Raw genomic sequence first — 24,405 nt, 5'->3', positions numbered from 1 at the left:
TAAATTTACCGCGGCTGGCACAACATGGCTACTCAAAGGGAAAGTCTGCTATCAGTATGCATAAAAAGTCCCGGGGCCGTCGATAGGGTGCTCGAATACATAAAGTAAGTGTATGTAATAGTTGTATTCGGTGATCTGATGAAGCGTACCTCTTGATTAACCCGTGGACTTCGTATTTAAAGCTATGTCCAATAGAGTCAAAGTGTGGTGACCCTGATACGTCAACTTGTCAGAGTAAACAAAATCGAGAGAATTTTGAAGTTTCACGCCCCATTTCGTAAACTAATATCGAGAAATCGACAACATGTTATGGCTTATTTTAAAGATTGGCAATTTCTCTTCAATTTAAGACCTACTTCGAAAAAATCCACCCAATACAACCGAAGCTACGGTACTTAGAAATAAATACATCAGATTTCAAGCCTGGGGGAGTTCAGAACCTTTCTCATTTATATGTACTCTTATATGTTATTATTTTATAAAACGAGTCAGGCACCTGTGACTCTAGTAACAATTTTGGTGACCGGACCAACCAGTGCACTGACCAGTTTCTAAACGTTCTACTAACTCATTCATTTGATTTGAGAGTGCTCTTCTCATGTTAAAACATAGATTTAAAAAATTGAGTATGGTATGATAATGATCCTAAATTAATACAGTAGTGAAAACCATGTGTTGATAATCAGGTGGTCAACTGATAAATGTGTATGTAACAACAGTATGGACATGTAATTGAATGATGAAGGCCAGCGGAAGATTCTGTACATGCTGCATGTCAGCCAGTTTACCAAGGCCTGTCGGGTTACCTTCGTTTTTGTATTCTTAAAAAATGAAACACATTTCAAAAATAACATATTGGTTTAAGTCTCTTGCTTGAAATCGATTATATACTTTTCCCCCATAAAGCTGCCAGGTACATATTCTATATCGGAACAGCTGAAACCTACCAAACGGCTGATGTAGGACCCATATATTTGAAACATTTATTGCTAAAATAAACAGTGACATTGGAAAATGTGTTAGTATGAGTATCTCTGATGACAAATAGCTAGATTTAGGCATGTAAAACTTACTGTCATTTTTTCTAAACGGAGAAAACACTGCTAATACTTTAAACTCTGTAGTGTTCCAGTGTTGTTGCAGGGAAATGTTTAACCGCTTGACCTTTGACCTGTGGCAAATGACCCGGATTAAAGAGGGCGGAGGAGAATTATGCAAAACGTCTATTGGTTATGTACACTGATTGGACAGCCAATCAGAAACGTTTTGTCTGTTGAGTGTCCCCAGGCTGTGTGGAGCAACATCAACATTGGTTTTGCGTACGCTGTGTTACCAGTCGAGGGAAACCCCCCACACAGAACATCCAACGATGTATTCATCATGTCATTATAGTACTGACCAGAGAAGTATATCATATATCTAGCCTAACTAGGGGCATTTGGAGTAGATCTAGGCAGTAAGCTTAGGCCTATTTGTAACGTCTGCTCCAACATTCGTCGGAGACTGTCCTGGACACTCAACATCTATGGCAAGCCGTTTGGGTTTTTACCTATTGAAATGAAGATATCTCTATTTAATTAAAGATATCTCTATTTAAAATGAAGATATCTCTATTTAAATAAAGATATGTCTAATTTAAATATAGATATCTCTATTTCTACTGAAAAAAGAGATATCTCCTTTTAAATTACAGATATCTCTTTCAAATTCTGATATCTCTATTTGAATTACAGATATCTTTAATTATAATTGAGATATCTTTATTTTAAATAGATATCTTTAATTCTTGTCGAATTAAAGATATCTTATTTAAAATAGAGATATCTCTATTTGAATTAAAGATATCCCTATTTTAAATACAGATATCTTTAATTTTGTTTAAATAGAGATGTCTTCATTTTAAATACAGATATCTCTAATTCAAATACAGATATCTCTAATTCAAATATTTAAAAAAATTTTAAATAGAGATATCTTTAATTGAATTAGAGATATCTGCAATTACTTTGCAATACAGATATCTCTATTTCAAATACAGATATCTCTATTTGAATTAAAGATATCTGTATTTACACATGTTTGCTCAGTGCGAAGATTAATATTGAAACACAAAGAAAATAATGATTACTCCCTAATCCTGATCAGTGTTAACGAAACGCTTGTAATTAAATTGGACTATCTGGTAATATAAAAATTAAAGATATCTTTAATTGAATTAGAGATATCTGTATTTGAATTAGAGATATCTCTATTTTGTGTTTAATTAGAGATATCTGTATTTTAAATAGAGATATCTCTAATTCAAATACAGATATCTCTAATTCAATTAAAGATATCTCTATTTAAATTAAAGATATCTCTATTTGAATTAAAGATATCTTTAATTTTTATATTAATAATGATATCTTTATTTTGATATCTGTATTTAATAGGTAACAACCCAAACAGCTTGCCATACAACATCGACACCTGGCTTTGCTGGACATGGAACAACGCCGTTTGCTGGAGGTAAACAGATTATTCACCTAGATACCCGATGTTTAGTATGTTATGCTGAGGCGGATGTACAGAATTTTGAGAAGGGGTGGGGTTTTTGCGGCTCTACTTATCCGGGTGGGGGGTTCGGGGTTCTCCTCTGAAAAAAATGAAATATATAGACTAAAGCTCTGTGGTGCATTGTGTAGTTCATCATAAACCCCCTAAAATTAGAGATTTAAAAATAAAAATCTTTGGAAGGTTTTTCCTCAGCCCCCACCTTTTTTATTAACGGAATCGTTGTGATAACCACCAGCTGAGTCTTGGATCAGGTAATGGACCGCTGACATTTTGGAGAGGGGATGGAGGGAACAGATTATAATTTGTATTACATAGGCCTAGTTATATTTTGCATGATGATTAAGAGATTTGGACTAAATATTGCCTGCTTAAAAAAACAACTATAAACCAGGTAGTAACTTTATTTGTTTAACAATAATGAGCTAATTTTATTTATAATGTACAAGTCTATTCATTTTAATCAAACAGTATATTTATCAAGTGACGTGATTCTAACCAATAATAAGATAATAACCTAGTACAACAATGTAATCACTTGCAAGTTGTAGCATTTTAAAATACAAATTTTGATATAAATCATTTGATGTAATTCGGTTGAGGAATAGCTACATATTACATTGTAATTACAGTAGGCAAATTTTTAGACAATATTGTATGTGCAGGTACAATGAATATGTTACTTAAATTCTGCAAACATTCCTGATGCAAATTAATGGAATACCAAGCTGTTATCAATTGATTTGATAAGAGATATAACCTTGTCCTCAGAGACAGACTGTTTCCCCATCCCAGTTGGTGACAAAAAAGTACTATCATATGTGACCTGCTGCTAATATGCAGTGCTCCAGATAACTTTTGAACAGGTGGGGTTTTTACCCATACCTTAGGAAAATGGTGGGTTTTTTCACCTGTATCTTAAGAAAGTGTAGTGACCTTTATCTCCAAAAATATAACTTTTACTTCTCACAATTTTCAATACATTAATTTTGCTATTGATATGGAAGGTTAGTTGTTACAAAGATCTATAACATATAATATAAAACAAGTCAACAAGGATTAATATTTTTGATGCCTTTTATTTAATCCAAGCATTTTTAGGTCACCTGAGACAAAGTCTCAGTTGACCTATTGCAATCGCCTTTTGTCCGGCGTCGTGCGGTGTGTCGTACGTCGTAAACAATTTACATTTTCAACTTCTTCTCAAAAACCGCTGAACTAAATTCAATGAAATTTTACAGGAAGCTTCCATGGCTGAGGGGGAACCAAAATTGTGAATTATATGGTCCCCACCCCCCAGGGGCCTGCGGGGCAGGGCCAAAAAGGGTAAAATTGACTAAAACTTCAAAAATCTTCTTCTCTACTCTCAGATATGGTAGAATCAAATACTCTTCATAGATGGAAGGGTCTTAAGGTGCTTTACCAAAATTGTGAATTTCATGACCCTGGGGTCTCATGTTTGCCCCTGGGGAGGGGGTAAACTTTACTATAGTTTATATAGGGAAATCACATTTTTGACTATTATTTGTTGGATTTGTATTGGAATTCATTCTAACTTGTATCAAATTATCAGCATAGGATGACAGTTTGATGGTATGTACATGTTGGTCCTATTTGAGCCCCAGGGGCTGGTGGGCGGGGCCAAAAAGGGTCAAATTGACAAAAATTTCAAAAATCTTCTTCTCTACTCTCAGATATGGTAGAATCAAATACTCTTCATAGATGGAAGGGTCTTAAGGTGCTTTACCAAAATTGTGAATTTCATGACACTGGGGTCCCACGTTTGCCCCTGGGGAGGGGGTAAACTTTACTATAGTGTATATAGGGAAATCACATTTTTAACCATTACTTGTTGAATTTTTATTGGAATTCATTCTAACTTCGTTAACATATCCGCTTGGGATGACAGTTTGATGGTATGTACATGTTGGCCCTGACTGACCCCCAGGGGCTGATGGGCGGGGCCAAAAAGGGTCAATTAACAGAAATTTTAAAAATCTTCTCTTACAGCCCAAATAAGGTAGAATTAAATACTCTTCACAGATCGAAGGGTCTTAAGGTGCTTTACCATAATTGTGAATTTCCTAGCCCTGGGGTCTCGCGTTTGCCCCATGGGAGGGGATAAACTTTACTATAGTTATAGGGAAATCACATTTTTGACTATCATTTGTTTTATTTGTTTTGAAATTCATTCTTTCATTCAAATTTACTGAATTTCAAAAATCAGGTGACCGTTAAGGCCCATGGGCCTCTTGTTAGCAATAGCAGAGATGTGGTCTAAAAATGGACGTAACAGTAATGCTTCTCGTCCATGTTCAGGTAACATTAGGTCCATGAATCAATCTTTTCATGTTTAGATAAAGTTCAGTATTTGTTCCTACCTATAACTTGTTATTTTTTTTTATATATGTTTTGACTCCTTTTCAGACTTTATTCCCTTCTGCGAAAACTACATGCAGAAACTTTATAAATAACGACAGTGGTTTTCGCTTGGAAAGCGCCATTTTTTCTTACTATTCATGATCATATAAACACTTTATAATAAAACGCTTATCTGACAAGTGTCACTGTGACATGAATTATAATCTGCTAAAAATTGGTTTTACCTGCATGATTGACGCGAGTACCGTAAATATTCGCGTATAGTGGGCACTTTTTTTCAAAAATTGACAAGTGAAAAAGACCACTGCGCACTATACGCAAGTACAAGCCTTTTCCCAGTGAGAATGGATGTGATTTGACTGAGATTTGTGATCGTTTCCTTTCACAGCAGGATTGATTTAATACTTATATATAACATATATAAAGCATTAAGAAAGTAATAGTTAACAAATAATCAAAGAAATGAATAGTTATTTTAATGTTTAATTTCTTGAAATTGTGTATTTATCAGCAATTACGTGGATTTATCTAAGTCGGTCGTGACCCACATGTTCCGTACACATACGATCTCACTTGAGCATGTTCCCGTATTCAGGTCCAAAACGATGTATAACATCTCAATTAACATCAAACAAAACTTGAAATGATATAGCAGTACTTAGTTATTTCATACTTCTAAATTAATCACCTTATAAATCCAGAATGTTGCCAGAAACTGATAATGTTCAACTTGTTTATTTACGGAAGCTGTAACAGCATGCATGCGCAATTAGGCTCGGGTAACACTAATGCCTTGATCTCGTGCGGCAGTCACTGACCAACTGGCCTTATAAAATACGATATGACTGTGAAAACCACCGGGTTACTCTTATTTATCGTCTGCACTGTAGATTTATCCATTACACATGTTAATTCATTGATATAAAAGTTGTGACCAGCACGACGACTGCAGACTTGTTTCAGTACTGTATACAAAATGGCGTCCTGTGTTACATTACGTAGCAGTCAGCTTACTATTCAATCTTGTTATAATTGAGCTTAATTAGCTTTGTATGTTCGTGGAAAGATACCACAAGAGACCATACCTGCGTGAAAATCACAAGGTAATTGAGAGTAGGATTAATTATTTTGTTGGTACAACAGCGTAGATGGGACCGCTATAATTTGCAAGCTGACTAGGCCTGTGGCGATATAATGTAAACAACCTGTCAATCCAATGTGTCAAATCTGACCGGTGATTCCAATTAAATGTGGTACATTGTAAATTAGCTTTCATCTTATGCTTTAAAATTCATCTACCGCTCAGTTGAAAATTAAAAAAAAAAAAAAAAAAAAAAAATTGAAAATGAACCTCAAAAACGTACCTGCGCACTATACGCGAGTGCGCACTATACCCGAATATTTACGGTATGAGTATTTTGAGTATCAATTGTTATATTTACATTAAGATACATTAAACTTCAATTTCTCTTTGCTAAATCTGGGGTTTAAGTTCAGCTATTTTCCTGAATGTTCAATTGAAAGAACGGCACATGTGAAATTGATTTTATTGTAGTGCTTGGTTTGCATTCAAATTGATGTGTAATACAAAGCCTCGGCGTGACTATGATCAACAAAAAAACACAATGACGTCATATTTACGCAATTGTTCTAAGTCGAAATCCATGCTAGGTTTGATTCACCCGCAACACATTGCCAAACATTTTTTTGATGACATCATGTGATCTGGGTTGCATTTATACGGTGATCAATACCATCTGGTTTAACACAGGAGTAATGGGAGACTGTCACACAGAATGTAAATATTCTTTGTTTTCTTTCAGGACCATACTTTGTTGGTGGTAATTTATACAGAGCCTAGTCAGACGCAAAATCACATGTTTTTCTTATAAAATGTGTATTGTACGTGGATCAGTGATAGCATGATGAAATATTTTCTTTTATAAAACTCTCAAAATTAGCACATCTGTTGGTCATAGTGGTCAATCATGATGTACGTGTACAATAACTGTACCGTCCATGACAGAGGCAATATACAAAATCTGGAATGTCCATGATAATATTTATTGCAGTCTCCTAGCTACCATGAACGTCTTCAGTTCTCATGACTACATCAGGGCAGAGGAAAAACTTTCAAAAGCACTCGTCCATCGGACTAGTGGCCTGAATAAAAGTACTCGTCCGAACAAAGAATTCACTTGTCTGCAAAATTTCAGAATTATCTGCTATGCAACATTCTCATTTTTCACATGGCTGTTTACCAATTGTATTCAATACGTTCACGCTTGATCTTATAATGTTCATTCCCCTGTGAAACGATATGAATAATTCATGAACATTCATGAATAGTTCATGAATTATTCATGAACAAAATTCATGAATATTCTTGATTTATTCATGAATATTTTCATGAAATTCATGAACTTAAAACTTCATGAATATTTTTTTCAAATTATGTTCATGAATATTCATGAATTATGTAAGAAAATTTTTCATTCATGAAATCATCATAGTTCATGAATGTTCATGAACTTTTTCATTCATGAAAATTCATGATCAGTTCATGAGTATTCATGAACTTAAAACTATGATGAATACTCATGAACTTTTTCATTCATGACAATTCATGATTAGTTCATGAATATTCATGAACTTAAAACTATGATGAATGTTCATGAAAGAAATATTTCATGAACATTCATTAATCCTGAAATCAAGATTTTCATTCATAAAATCATCAAAGTTCATGAATATTCATGTACTATTCTATTCATGATAATTCATGATTAATTCATGAGTTATGATTTTATTTATAAAATGAATTTGCATGCATTTTACCACTTAATTTCATCAAAGTTTGTCATGAACTGTATCACTATGCATGTTTGACAATATCCTTGTAGTCCTTCCATTCAAATGGATCCATCACTTGTTTCAAAATTCATAACTGCTTGAAATGAGTATATGTACACAATCATTTGGACGCAAAATCCTTTTAATATTCTTCAGATAAGAGTGATTTATGTTCATTATTGCATTAATTCTCATTGTACATATGATGTGTGTTTGTACAATTTAGTTAAATGGGCAATGCAATTTAAGAAATGCCAAAGCTGTTTGAATATTATGTGCACTATGTAAATTTAGGTCACATGCATGGTGATTGATTTTAAGTTAATTCTTACCTATAAACAGGTTGACATATTTCCAGAGTTGAATATTTCATTTCCTGGTAGTCTTGTATTGATCATGAAGCAGGTATGAAAGATAAATACTTGCCTTCATTTGTAAAATAACATGTTATTTATCTTTGTGAGAAAAGCCTCATGGCTGCCATGTATTGGAACTCTCCTGCTAGAAGTTTTTGGGCGGGAAAAATTTGGTGGGAAAATTTGGCGGGAAATTTGAAGTTTTCTTATTGTAAAGGGGTTTAGTAAGCCTGTAGTTTCCTTATTCTTCTTTAAGCCAAGAACAAAATTGTAATATAGACATGGAATTAAATTTATAAACTTTTTAGATATTAAGTTTTTTATTCAATTTAAAATGTAAGGTATTTTTTTATTCAAGAAAATGTTCAATTTTAAAGTCAAATTCTCATTCATTAAAATTCTTCAAAATTCATTACTATTTTATTCATTTTGATGAATTTTAATGAATATCATCAATGCATGAAAATTCATGAATAGTTCATAATCACATAAAATTCTTATTCATTAAAGTTCTTCAAAATTCATTATCAACTGTTCTTACTATTTCATTCATTTTGATGAAATTTGATGAATATCATCTATGCATGAAAGTTCATGAATAGTTCATAATCACATATGATGAACTATCCTGAATCTTAATGAATTTGTAAAATTATTCATAAAAGTTCATGAAGAGTTCATGAGAGGTATTTGATGAATATTCATGAACATTTTTTCATGAATCAAAAACTTACAGTATTCTAGAAAGTTCATGAATGATTCATGAACATTCATGAACTCATGAATATCATCTCGCAGGGGTTACGTTAGTAAATTTTTAATCCATTGATAGAAAGACTGATGATTCAACTAATACAGGAATGTAGCTAATGTAAACATCGGGAAATAGGTCACATTACGCAAGAAATTGTGAGAAAGTTTTCGATGAACCAGTATAAAATATAGCAGTGACTTAATTAATTATTTGTTAGAGATCATAATGGTTACCGTTTTCATTTGAATCAGTCGTCTCAACACAACTGTCATCCTATTTTTTAGGTTGACTGACAATAAAAATAACAATCCAATTTTCGTTGAGCAATTTTTATGCAGACATCCTCGGACAACACCCATTATACTTGCATGTCACCCGGAACATTCGGAGGTTATCGGTCATCGTACATGACTTCCGATCTACAGACGACGATAGCCCTACTTACCTGCTATCATGCAGAAATTTTACTATTTTTTGTAATAATGGCACCAAAAAGAAAACATAACTAACAATGCATCAAATTTTAAGCAATTTTATTAACAAATACTGAAATAACATAGAAAAATTCTACTCGTCCGACAGACTAGTTGACAATGAAAACCACTCGTCCGTCGGGAAAATCTACTCGTCAGGACGTGCTTTTGCCGGGCCCTGCTACATACACTTGTACAATTGGAATATTTTAAATCAGGGATAATAACCGCAACAAACTCAAGCGTACACTGTTAAGATTAAAATTTATTTGTCGACTAGTTTCAACCAAGTCATATGGTCTTCATCAGGACAATGTTATACATGAAAGTCGCCCTGAAGTACTCTTCAAGAGGATAACTTTTAATTGTTAATTATGACGTAATGTTATTTCTGGTTAAACAAGGGCAAGTATACTCATTACTCGCATGTTTGATTGTTATCTGACAGTCTTTGGTTTGTTGTGAATACGGCTACTTAATGTGCCATATTCTGTTAGGTAGATTGTTGTGTCCACGGATGTATCGCTGATCTCCGACGTGAACTTAATAGTTGGATGATGTGAGTTAAGGGCCTCAAGGAAGGAGGTCAGTTCCTCTCGAGTGTGGGGCTATATGAAAAATATGTCGTCTATCTATCGCCACCAGAGGATGGGTACTTTTTTGCGGGTTGATACTTGATAAGAATCTCTGTTCTAAATAGTCCATAAATATAATGGCGTATTTGGGGGCCATCTTTGTTCCCATGGCTGTGTTACGATGTTAGCCGGGATGGTGATTTTTAGGTCACCTGAGACAAAGTCTCAAGTGACCTATTCTAATCCCCTTTTGTCCGTCGTCGTGCGTCGTCCGTCGTCCGTCGTGCGTCCGTAAACAATTCACATTTTCAACTTCTTCTCCAAAACCCACAAACCAAATTCTATGAAATTTGGCAGGAAGCTTCTATGGCTAAAGGTCAACCAAAATTGTAAATTATATGGTCCCCACCCCCCAGGGGCCTGAGGGGCGGGGCCAAAAAGGGTCAAATTGACTAAAACTTCAAAAATCTTCTTCTCTACTCTCAGATATGCTGGAATCAAACACTCTTCATAGATGGAAGGGTCTTAAGGTGCTTTACCAAAATTGTAAATTTCATGACCCAGGGGTTTCACGTTTGCCCCTGGGGAGGGGCTAAACTTTATTATAGTTTATATAGGGAAATCACATTTTTGACTTTAATTATTTTATTTCTATTGGAATTCATTCTAATTTTGTAAACATTGTCAGCATGGGATGACAGTTTGATGGCATGCACATGTTGGCCCTGAATGACCCCCAGGGGCTGATGGGCGGGGCTAAAAAGGACCAAATTGACTAAAACTTCAAAAATCTTCTTCTTTACTCTCAAATATGCTGGAATCAAACACTCTTCATAGATGGAAGGGTCTGAAGGTGCTTTACCAAAATTGTAAATTTCATGACCCAGGGGTTTTACGTTTGCCCCTGGGGAGGGGCTAAACTTTACTATAGTTTATATAGGGAAATCACATTTTTGACTTTAATTTATTTTATTTCTATTGGAATTCATTCTAATTTTGTAAACATTGTCAGCATGGGATGACAGTTTGATGGCATGCACATGTTGGCCCTGAATGACCCCCAGGGGCTGATGGGCGGGGCTAAAAAGGACCAAATTGACTAAAACTTCAAAAATCTTCTTCTTTACTCTCAAATATGCTGGAATCAAACACTCTTCATAGATGGAAGGGTCTGAAGGTGCTTTACCAAAATTGTAAATTTCATGACCCAGGGGTTTTACGTTTGCCCCTGGGGAGGGGCTAAACTTTACTATAGTTTATATAGGGAAATCACATTTTTGACTTTAATTTATTTTATTTCTATTGGAATTCATTCTAATTTTGTAAACATTGTCAGCATGGGATGACAGTTTGATGGCATGCACATGTTGGCCCTGAATGACCCCCAGGGGCTGATGGGCGGGGCTAAAAAGGACCAAATTGACTAAAACTTCAAAAATCTTCTTCTTTACTCTCAAATATGCTGGAATCAAACACTCTTCATAGATGGAAGGGTCTGAAGGTGCTTTACCAAAATTGTAAATTTCATGACCCAGGGGTTTTACGTTTGCCCCTGGGGAGGGGCTAAACTTTACTATAGTTTATATAGGGAAATCACATTTTTGACTTTAATTTATTTTATTTCTATTGGAATTCATTCTAATTTTGTAAACATTGTCAGCATGGGATGACAGTTTGATGGCATGCACATGTTGGCCCTGAATGACCCCCAGGGGCTGATGGGTGGGGCTAAAAAGGGCCAAATTGACTAAAACTTCAAAAATCTTCTTCTCTACTCTCAGATATGCTGGAATCAAATACACTTCATAGATGGCTGGGTTTGAAGGTTCTTTACCAAAATTGTGAATTTCAGGACCCTGGGGTCTCAAGTTTGCCTTGGGGTGGGGCTAAACTTTACTAAAGTTTTTATAGGGAAATAACATTTTTGACTTTTATTTGTTTTATTTCTATTGGAATTCATTCTGGTTAACATTTTCAGCATGGAATGAAAGTTTGATAATATGCATATGTTGGCCCTGACTGACCACTAGGGGCTGATGGGTGGGGCTAAAAAGGGCCAAATTGACTAAAACTTCAAAAATCTTCTTCTCTACTCTCAGATATGCTGGAATCAAATACACTTCATAGATGGCTGGGTTTGAAGGTTCTTTACCAAAATTGTGAATTTCAGGACCCTGGGGTCTCAAGTTTGCCTTGGGGTGGGGCTAAACTTTACTAAAGTTTTTATAGGGAAATAACATTTTTGACTTTTATTTGTTTTATTTCTATTGGAATTCATTCTGGTTAACATTTTCAGCATGGAATGAAAGTTTGATAATATGCATATGTTGGCCCTGACTGACCACTAGGGGCTGATGGGGGGGGGGGGGGGGGGGGGGGGGCAAAAAGGGTCAATTAAATAAACTGAAATATTTCAAATCTCAGGTGACCGTTAAGGCCCATGGGCCTCTTGTTTCAGTATGGTTATCTAATCTGGGTCTCTTCTTATCTTGGTTGTTTGATAGGGACTCTCTGTGGTAATTTCACTGGGGGGGGGGGGGGGGGGTGAAAATAAAGTCAGACCTTCCTGGATCTGACATATTCCGTGGGTAGAGCAGGTCCCAATTGGGTATAAGGGGCTCTTCTGACGGAATTCTGACGAATTGGTATATTTTTATACAGTTTTTTTGTTCCCATTATTTTTCAGCCTCCTGTGGCTTTTGAGTTGGGAAAATTCATCGACATTTTGAGAAATTTGGGAAAATACCAAATTGCAAAAAAAAACAAAAAAAAACAGTCCTGATTTTGTCAAATGAATTTATTAATACATAGTTCACCATGTTTTCAGCATTGTTAAAGTAAACATCACTTGCTACAAAAAAAAGAACACATTATAAGTAGTCTAAAATCATAATGTGCCAATAATATGCCATCATGGTGAGATGACTTGTTGCTAGTAAAGTTTTGAATTTGTTATTTTAATCCTTTGAAAAGATCTACACGTTCCTCTAAATCAGTCAACGAAAGCTCCTTGTTCAAGTGGCAAATCATGGTTAGGACGAGTATTCATACCCTGCATGCACTGCACTCCGATAGGGTAGAGAAATCCCTCCTACACAGGCTACAGCCGATAGTGTAGCAAGCCCCGCACCAGGCAGTTGTATGTACACATATTTTTGAGTAGAATTTACATATAAATCAATATATGATTTTGAAATTATTACTATCAGTATCCTAATTAATGTATCACTAAATCTAACAAGATCTTTGTGTCTTTTTCAGTCGGTCATTTTAAATTTGTGTAGCATTAAAAAAAATGGTTTTACGATGTCTGCATCATTTTAGCACTTGAAATCACTGACATCTATTACAAAACGTTTTAATGATGAAGATGTAAAACAACAAAGATCTCGCGCCTCTAGGCCTACAGGATGATGTTACATGTTTGAAGTGATAACGTTCGAATTCATATTAGTTAGGTTTGGAAAATACTTCATGCCTTTGGAAATAGCAATGTTATCATTTACAAAATGTCAGAAAGTAGGTGAAACAGACAATTTTTTTCAACTTTATTAATTGGGAAACTTCATTGAAATTTTGGAAAAAAAACACATTTTTGGCATAGGAGAAACAGCTGATATTCGGTGTTAAACGGGCCAAACAAAAACACTGTTATATCTAAATGGTCCACCTTTAGGGATCCAACAGGACATTTCATGGTGATTTTTACAACTGATTTGTTCTCTCAGATTGGATCAAACTTTCTCATTTTAAGAAAATACAAACTGATATATGATTAACTTGCTTGTCTTAATCTTTGGCTACATGTAATTATAATGTACCATTTTCAATTGCTTTTTAGCTCACCTGGTCCAAAGGACCAAGGTGAGCTTATGCCATACCGTGGCGTCTGTCGTCCGTCGTCCGTCCGTCAACAATTGACTTCTTCTTCATAACCGCTGATCAAAATTTGATCAAATTTGGTTAGAAGCATCCCTATGGGAAGGGGACTGAAAATTGTACAAATGATGGGGCTGGCCCCCCCATGGGCCTTAGGGGCGGGGCCAAAAGGGGTCAATTGGGCTATATTGATATAAACAACTTCTTCTCTGAAACCGAGCAATGGATATCGCTGATATTTGCCTGGAATCATCATTACGGGTTGGGTATTCAAAATTGTACAAATGATGGGGCTGTTCCCCCATGGGCCTGAGGGGCGGGGCCAAATGTGGTCAATATAGCTATATTGATATAAACGACTTCTCCTCTGAAACCAAGCAATGGATATGGCTCATATTTGCCTGGTAGCATCACTATGGGAAGGGGACTGAAAATTGTACAAATGATGCGGCTGGCCCCCCAGGCCAAAAGGGATCAATTGGGCTATATTGATATAAACAACTTCTTCTCTGTAACCGAGCAATGGATATTGCTCATATTTGCCTAGTAGCATCACTATGGGGTTGAGGATTCTAAATTGTACAAATGATGGGGCTAACCCCCCAGGGGCCTGAGGAGTGGGGCCAAATGTGGTCAATTGGGCTATATAGATATATACGACTTATCTGAAACCAAGCAAAGGATATTGCTCCTATTTGCCTGATAGCATCACTATGGGGTAGGGAGGTGGGGCTTACCCCCTTGGGGCCTGAGGGGTGGGGCTAAAAGGGGTCAATATAGCTATATTGATATTAACGACTTCTTCTCTGAAACTTAGCAATGGATATTGCTCATATTTGCCTGGTAGCATCACTATGGGGTGGGGATTCAAAATTGAACAAATGATGGGGCTGACCCCTCAGGGGCCTGAGGGGCGGGGCTAAATTTGGTTTATTGGGCTATATTGATATAAATGACTTCTTCTCTGAAATGAGGCAAAGGATATTGCTCCTATTTGCCTGGTAGCATGACTATGGGGTGAGGATTCAAAATTGTACAAATGATGGGGCTGACCCCCAGGGGCCTGAGGGGCGGGGCCAAATGTGGTCTATTGGGCTATATTGATGTAAACAACTTCTCTGAAACAGAGCAATGGATATTGCTCATATTTGCCTGATAGCATCATTGTTGGATGTGGATTCAAAATTTTACAAATGACGGTGCTGAACCCCTGGGGACTTAAGGTGGGGCAAAAAGGGGTCAATTTGGTTAAATTGATATAAACAACTTCTTCTCTGAAACTAGGCAATAAACAACTTCTTCTCTGAAACTAAGCCATGGATATCACTCACATTTGTATGGTAGCATTGTCATGGGGTGGGGATTCAAAATTGTACAAATTTGGGGTCCCCCCCCCCCCCCCCCCCCCCCCCCCGGGGCTGAGGGGTTGGGACAAAAGGGGTCAATTTGACTAAAATGATGTGAACAACTTCTCTGAAACAGCTCATATTTGACTGGTAGCATCCTTTTGGGTAGGGATTGAAATTTTATAAAGGAACTGACCCCTGGGGTGCAGAAGGCGGGTCCAAAAGGGGTCAATTGGTTTAAACGACTTCTTTTCTGAAACTTAGCAATAGATATCACTCACATTTGTGTGGTAGCATCCCTATGGGGTTGCGCCAAAAGTCAATTTCATTTCATGGATTAATGTATTTTTTGGCATAAAAATCTCACGTTCCCATATAAAATGCCTATGAAATACTGACATAGCAATACCGGTGACAAGTATACTTAATCATCATTCTTGTTTCATATCTCATGAAATCAAGGTGAGCAATACAGGCCCTCTGTTGTAATTATGTAATATGCGTTACAAAGCTGTGAAAACTTTTTGGTACTTAAAAACTGAAAAATAACTTTATATTATCAGAATGTATACTAATTACATTTTTACTCTATACAACTTTTTGTTGTTTTTATATTGTATGATTAATATATCTCAAATAGATATAAATATTCTATCACTTTCAAAATTAGTTTATTGCTTTAAAATTGAGTAAAAATATTGATATTCATGTCGCGCACAAATCTCCCTTATTTTAAGCACAACTCCATTATCAATCTCCCTTATTGGTCTCCTGAACATATGGCATGTATGCAGAGGTCATGTAATTATATTAATTGTTAACTTTTTCTTACTACAAGTGTTAAAGTCAGAGGTCAAATAAAAAAGTTCACTATGTGGTAGTATTCCAAACCAATCAGGTAGTTTTGGTAGCTATAGGCCAAGATATAAGGGCCATAATTATAAGCAAGTCCCCAATTACACTTTGGTCTCTCAAAAAATGTTAGTACAAGGATATCCCGTACATTAAGTTGTAAATGAGTTATGGCTAGCTTTAGGTTAGTAAAGGGTTTAGGTTGAATTTCGTAGGCCCCAAAATACATGTACACCCTATATTAGTGGTAACATTATTTCAGCACTCAGCATCCTGAGGTTGTAAGATCTAAAATCTTATCTGAAGTAGAGCTTGGTCGAATCCTGGGCCCATTTTTAGAACTACCTATATATAGCTATTTTTAATCTTCATATCTTACTAAAATCAGGTGTAGTACTAAAATCTGATGGGGTTAGAGAATGATTACACATTTATCTTTCCAAGCTCCGCTATATATATAGTGTTAATGATTTTGTTGATGCAGAATGATGTTCTGTAAACTACGGCATACTTTGATGATGTTATTGAAATCATTAGCCAGCTGGGGCCAGGTAGCCTTTTATTTGGGAAAGCCAGATATAAAATCAGCCTTTAGACTTATACCAATACACTCTGGAGATTTTGGTCTATTTGTTTTCCCTTGAAGGTCAATACTGTGTAGACAAGTGTTTACCTATGTGCTGCTCTAGCTGCTTCTTGCAATATTTTAGAAAAATGTATTCAGCGTGTAATTAAGCCAATGGGGAATGGGATCCAAACTCTAGATCACTACTTATATAATTAGATGACTATTTGTGCGGGTAGAGAAGATACCTTGCATTGCCAGTTTCTGAAGTCAACTATAACAGATGTATGTAGCGAGTTTGGGTTACTCATAGCCAAGGACAAAAACAGTAATGTTTCAAGTGTTTTCTGCGGTTAGAGATAGATACCCCTGCACAAGTCAAGGGAGATTTTGAGGCCCCTGAGACTGCAGAGATGTAGCAGGCCTTGTTTGAGATGTTATGACGCTATGAGTAAGGTGACCTCACCATTTTATTAAGGTCAGTAGAGATCTTAGAGAGGATCTCCTCATTTGGCTTCAATTTATTTAACAATTTTATTTTCCTGAGAGACATGCTATCATTCGGATGTTATGCAGTTATTTACAGTTAGTACATCCAACCCTGAATCGGGCTGTCAGGCATACATCCAGGGAGAGTGGATGTATTTTTCCTGGCCTGTCCAACTGACTTGCTCTGATATAAGGGACATAACTCTACTGAAATTTGTACCCATCATTTTGCCTATAGCTATAATAGGACTGAAACCATGATTAAGTACTTCCAGTGTCAGGCCCCACAAGTAAAGTCCCCTATATGTCTGTATCTTGATCACTTATAACATCCAGATATACAGTCTATGTAATATCTATATAAACTTGTCCCTCAGCTGAGATAGCAGAACATTAACACCGTCCATGCCACTGTCTGACAGATTCCGTCCATGCCACTGTCTGACAGATTACGTCCATGCCACTGTCTGACAGATTACATCCATGCACAAATGTTGATACCATTTATAGCTCTTCATGGTCGGATTGACTGTGTAGTCAGCCACTGAAATGTGTGAGGCTATATATCCTCGAAACTGTCTGGCATGACAGAGTATACTTCCCACCTCACCCACCACCACAACCACTTATAATCCCCTTTCATGGCCAGTCATAATTACATGACCATGAAAAGGGGTGTTGTGTGTGCAGTGGACTGTGATAGTTTGTTGATTTAAAAAAACATTTCTTGGAAAAGTTTTAAATCATCAGGAGGCTATTCTTTATTTACAAGGCTACACATTCAAATAATATTATACAAAAAGATGTACCATTTCTTGAAAAATACAGATGGAAATTACTAGAATTTCTAAGAGATTAATAATTCCTTGCATATAAAAATAATTGTTCAACAGCTCCAGACACTTTTTACCTTCCCTGGCACTGTATCTTGATAGTAATCCAAAAGTTTCTTATATACTGTACCATAGAATTTTCCAAAATCTCTCATTAAATTTTATATTGAAATATAACTAAATTAAGAGAGAAATTATTTCCATGTGAAAATATCCTTGTGTACGTCAATTAGTAGTATATATAATGACAGACTGTGTTGTTAGTATTGACTTTAATTTGTGTACTTATAATCACATAACACTGTGATGGTTGCAAAACAAAATTGCCCCAATCCTCATCCTCATCCGTGAACACACCAGCGTCCATTGGGGAGGTTACATGTGTTATGGATAATACCTGATATTAATTAAGTCACCTGAGGGTGAGTTCTAATTAAATAGGAATAAATGAATTGAATCAATGATACGTGACAACTGCAGATATTTCATTTGCTTGCTTATGTAACAATATAACTTACCTGTTATCTCTACGTTATGCAATTCGGTGGCCTATTTGGTAATCAGATGTCATGAAAACAGGTAATTTTTGGTATAATTACACTAATATTTCGACATGGATGGCTGTGTCTATAAATAAATCATAAGAACATCTAATGGTGGTCATGAGATGTATTTTTCTCTGTGTTACTTGAGATAGAGACCTGATATTGTGGGCCTATAACATGCTTAGGGGTGAAGGGCTATCAAAATTGTTCAAGTGAATGACCTTGACCTTTATTCAAGGTCATAGGAGTCATAAAAGCTAAAATCTTTAAAACAAATTCTTCTCTCTAAGCAAGAGGCCCTGGAGACCCTGATACAGGGCCTTTAAATTAACATGCTAAGGTGAAAGATATTGACATCAAATCTGCCAAAATATATCAAAATTCAGGTGAACATAAGGGCCATGGGTCTCTTGTTTAAAGTGGTTACCATGGTTACCATAGGTATGAAAAGCAGAGAAAAGTGTAGTTATCCTTCACAGCTGTATTACAATTGCAAATTTTGTATAGATATATACTTTGGTATAGGTAATATGTCCCAGCTAGAAATACAGTCTCCCACTCAAAAGAAGTCCCCAAATTAAATTGTACAAATGAACTTTTCTAGACTTCCATAATTTTCATATATGCACTTCCAGTGAAACCCTGTGCTTCTACGTACTTCCTTTGTCAAACACAAGTGTGCTTCCTTGGAAGTCCCAGACTACATATGCGCTTCTTTAGTGAACCCATGGATACTTCAAAAGCACTTCTTTTATATAGAGAGCCCATGGGGACTTCAAAGCGCTTCTTGTAGTGAACTTATAACTTCTTGTAAAGTTAGGGACTTCAGGTGTACTTCATACTTCAATGACACTTTTAAAACTTAACTGTATTTCAAAGACCTCATTTTATATTCAAAAAGTTGTGCTGGTATTGGCCAGACTTCAAAGACACTTCTATAACTAATTTGTGTTTCAAAGTGGGGCTTCGAATATACTTCAAAAACTTGTACGAATTGTTGAGTATTGAATTAAGTTTTTTAATCTAAATCTTAGAATGTTACAATTTGAGATTTATTTTATCAAGGTTTAAATGACATAAGCAGGTAAATAAGTGTGAAGGATTTTTACAGATAAAAAGGGGCCACAGAGGTTATGGTGTATGGACACTTCACTAGCCCTCCACCTCTGGGTCACGAGTGCTAAACTCACATGGGGCAGTTGCCTGGTACTGACTGTAGACCGGTGGTTTTTCTCCAGGTACTCCAGCTTTCCTCCACCTCCAAAACCTCATCCTTAAATGACCTTTACTGTGGTACATCAAACGTCATGCTTCAAGTTATGTTGGTGAAAGTTAATGGTATATAACTTCAGACTGAGTAGCTACAGTAATACCCAACATGCTTGTTTTCTTGACCATTTACTAGTATTTGTATACCGTATGTCGCATTTACGATTATCAAAATCTGAGAAAGAATCATAATGATTGTAACATACTCTCTGTAACGGGATGAGCGAATTGCTAGTTCCCACAAGAACAACAGAAACAAGTTGATTTTCACTATATACACCTTTATATACAAACAATGAAAATATTCAAAACAGGGATGACAACATATACCCGTTTCACTCACTTCTATACTTTAGACTAACACACAATAATACATATGGCCAGTAACAGTTGTATAACATTGGAGGACTGTATTCCTTCACTGTTAAGAGTTTATATATACACTTAGAGAGTAGGCAGAGTTCTACACAATATAATAATACATGGCCTCATTGAGTAGGCTGACGTCCACATCGATATTAGCACTACGGTAACTGTGCTTTACAAAGTTCCAATACTAGGGTTTGAGGAGCCACCATATCCCTGGAACCTTAGAACACCATGACCTGCCTCCATCACCATGCGTCCTGCCAAATGCATAGGGTCGCTGACAATCCTGGAGAGGCATCTCACTGGTCAAGGTACACCACACTCATCAGTGTGACAGATCTCATCACATGACCGATCATCTCACTGGTCAAGGTACACCACACTCGTCAGTGTGACAGATCTCATCACATGACCGGATATGAACTACAATAATAGATATACCCTTAAATAGTACACAGTCCAATATATAGTGTCCTATTACAGCATATGAGTATAAAAATTACATTCAATATAATAGCTTGAATATACAGTGCATTCCGCTTAATCGGGTTGCCTATTTGCGGGGACTTTTTACCCGATTAACCGACTTACCCGATAAGCCGAAATGCACGTCGCCATCTTGGATTTGGTCCGTAATGGTAGTCAGACTTGGGTCGATTTTGGATGAAAATATTTGCGTTATTATTGTTAATAAACGGTGTTTTTGTTTGTGCTTTTACTGATGTCAAATTGTCAGATTACTATTACTAATTGTATAAAAATGTGTGTATTAAAATAACAAAACCTTAATGATTTTCTTATTCGCGGCACAGTACAATCGTAGCACCTCAAATCGGGGGGTCATGCATCCCTGTTTCATCCGTGTGTTCCTAATTTGACATACGATCTAAGGACTCGCCGACAATTACATCTAAAATCATTTATGTTTATCATAGAGACATTCCTATGTTCGCTTTGAAGTTTAAAATATTCCATATTATTTCCAATTACCAAAGCACAGAGATCGGAGAAACCGAGTTTATTTAGGTCGTTTCCTGTGGTATAAATTTATACGAACTTGACACTGGCAGTCACTGATAAAACAACACGAAATCCAATGTAATGTTTTTTATTAACCAGTTCTAATCCTAACCTGAATAGGAATTATGAGCTAACGTCGGGCGTCTGTCCTTTTACTGCTCGCTACTGATTTTTAACTCACCTGTGTATCGGTGTCGTCAAATTTCCCCGTGGCGAACCCCTCACTTTGGATTCGCCACATACAGTAAGCGGCGATATCAATCGATCTGTAGCAATATCAGACCCAGGTAAAAACCTATTGTTTTGGTTTTTGCTTCGAAGATTTTACATCCCAGACGTAAAAGTTTAATTGTCTAGTCGCTTAATTATGCTTTTAAAACCCCATTACGTTTTGCCTGCTGCTGACTCTAAAAATAACATTTAATTTTACCCACAATTCTTAGTCGACTTCCTGTTGGGGAAAAACCACACGAGGCAGAATCAACAACAACACAGTTCTGAACATGACAAAACCCCGACATAACATTACCGTTTAAGGTAATATTTAACTGTTTTTTGACATTTGAACCATCAAAATTACACTATATGTTGATAAATGTCTAAAACTTTAAAGAAATACGCGATGACTTTCGTGAAAATCGGAGCATTTCTATTTTTTGTCCCGATTGTTCTATTCGAATAACCGAAAAATACGACTTTTCCAACCCAATTAAACGAATTTTTTTAACATGATTTAAGAGAAAATGGTTTTGGTTTTTGAAATTTTACCCAATTAAACGAAATACCCGATTAAGCGTTACCCGATTAAGTGGAATGCACTGTATATCTATATACAATAATATACCAACAAAATATCCCGAATCGGACCCCTATATATTTACAGGTAAATGTAAGGTGCGAGACACCTTAATGGTCCGTCGAGCGATGGCTATAATAGATACCATTGTAACCACAGTTCAACCTGTTCATAAATATACTAACTATGGGTACAGATCTTCATATTCCTACCGCTAACATGTACATATCAGATTATTGTATAGTTTATTCATTTTAAGCCTTGCGGCCCATCGGTAATACAGCAAAAACAGAATAATGTCATGTGCATGTAAGGATATCAAAAACATATACAAAATGTTAAGAATAATATGAAAAAATAACCTACATTGTACAAGACAAGAATGAATTTGATAGAATGGCGGACAGCTGTGAAATATATATGAGATAATTGTATGAAGTCATATTCATAATTTGATAGATTGGAAGACGACAGGCATAACATATGAAGTAAAAAATGTGCCAGAAAATGTCATTTGCAGATTGAGATAATCGGATGAAAATACATGGTAATTAAACAATACATATTACATATTAAGCTTGAAACATTGAACGTAATAATAAACTTGATCGTAAATATTTACCTAAATGACAAAGTTCCTTACTATTGCGTACTGCTAGTAACTGTACAAGTTTATACGACGACGGACAGTTCCAATAGTATTTTTTGATAAATTTTTTACGTAAAATTACATACAGAGGACAAATAAGAATAAAATGAAATTCATCTTCTACCTGATTTTGGTTACAATAAATACAAATTCTATGTGCCCTTGGGATATTAAGATATCTGCCTTCTTCTATTCTTAACTGATGAGATGATAAACGAAACTTTGATATAAGCCGAGAAAACGCGAAACGGCCTATTGCCCAATTCTTTTTTCAACAGTTTATTGAATTTATCATATTATAATGCACTTATTGATATTGATAACAATATTCCATGTACAGTGTATTATGAAATGAAAACCAACAAAGATCAAAGTTTTGATGAATTTAATAAAAAATACCTGGTTTTTATGAATTTAATAAAAAAAATACCTGGTCACTTGATCATCGCGGATGTCTACTACCGGACAAAATGGCCACTTAATACAGGATGATACAATGACTTGGGGCAGATTTTTGTGGCCATTTGCTGCGTTAGACAGGTGACCGCTTATTTAAGGTTCATTATATAGTAATTTCCATCGGGAGGACCACATACTGGCCGCTTAAGGGAGGTGGCCGCGTATTCAAGGTGGCCAATAGAACAGGTTTAACTGTAAACACAATCATGATCTAAAAATAGGCCCTGGGGTCTTTCCCCAACCCATAACCATATACATTGTATAGCATTGTTTGACATCAACAAATATAGGTATTAACAAATAGAACATGAACATTATTTTGATGTTTGGTCAAATCCAACCAGGTGAGCGATACAGGCCTTATGGGCCTCTTGTTTAATGTCTCACATTCAGTTATTACAATGTTTTTTTTCTGGCTGTACTTTTAACATTTTATGATTGAAACTGTTAATACATCTAAAAATATAATGTGAGTTGTAGTTGAACATTTTGCTTTGATGAAACAGGTGTGTATTCTATCATTTCTAGATATTTCTTTGGTAAACTGGAGGTGTACGAGGAGGATGGGACGAGTATCATCATCAGACATTCCTGAAGTTTAGACAAAGGTACAAGGTAGCACATTGGGTTTGTTAATCATTATTGATAGTAGTTATGGACCTTTGTTTAGGTTTGTATGTAGTTACCATATATGGGCACAAGGAAGAGATATTGACCCAGGATTAAAGTTTTATTTACGAAAAACAAAAATCCTTAATTGGTATTTTATATAAAATTTATCTCCTTTTTTACATCGATAAAAACAGAAATTACATTCATTGAATCACCAATCTTCATTTGTTCAATCAAGTCAAAAGGAATGTGGACAAATTCAAAATTTACTTCATTCAGATAAACAGGATATTCTCTCTCTCTTTGTGGAATTGACATTGTGTTAAAATTGTTTACAAACTAGAGGCCTGCTCTGATGTTTTATTGTATCTTAATGAGAAAAAAAACTGTTGAAGATGAATTAGTCTATAGATGAGATGAACTTTTCAGGGCCGACCAGCCTTCCTAAAGCAACGGCTCATAGCTGTACCAACCAACACGGAGGAAGAGATCACGAATCATGAGGAAATGGTACCAAACTTATCTAGACATGAACGAGAGTAAGAAAGTAAGAATACGCAAATGGAAGGAAAAAGAGCAGGTACTGATTTCAAACATGATTCCAGATTTTAGTTACAGTTCATTTAACATGGCACTTACGTATTCTGAAGTTGGTGTTGTAAAATAACTTGAGAAGGATAAATTTCAACAGCTTGGCAGGAGGGATAATGCCATGCTTTGTGTCTCCTTGTTTGTATAAATATCTGTATATGTAAATTTAAGTTCTTTAAATAAGG

At 35.8% G+C, this 24,405-nt stretch overlaps 1 long non-coding RNA gene across 9 annotated transcripts in view; it reads left to right on the top strand.

The window, feature by feature from the left end:
* Positions 1-2,366: 2,366 nt before the first annotated feature.
* Positions 2,367-24,405, top strand: part of LOC117319481 — a 34,551-nt gene continuing 12,512 nt past the window's right edge. For 3 of the 9 annotated variants that reach the window (XR_004530753.1, XR_004530752.1, XR_004530746.1), the window contains exons 1-3: positions 2,368-2,508; positions 23,546-23,625; positions 24,059-24,209. This is a non-coding gene — a long non-coding RNA (uncharacterized LOC117319481). Of the gene's footprint in view, positions 2,509-18,728; positions 19,694-23,545; positions 23,633-24,058; positions 24,210-24,405 lie in introns of those variants that run through there. The other 6 variants (XR_004530751.1, XR_004530747.1, XR_004530750.1 and 3 more) reach the window with 6 other exon arrangements.

This window comes from Pecten maximus, unplaced genomic scaffold (assembly GCF_902652985.1).
Source record: "Pecten maximus unplaced genomic scaffold, xPecMax1.1, whole genome shotgun sequence".
In the NCBI taxonomy this organism is placed as follows: domain Eukaryota; kingdom Metazoa; phylum Mollusca; class Bivalvia; order Pectinida; family Pectinidae; genus Pecten; species Pecten maximus.
Note: the sequence above shows the minus strand (reverse complement) of the source record. Positions and strands in the feature narration are given on the sequence as shown.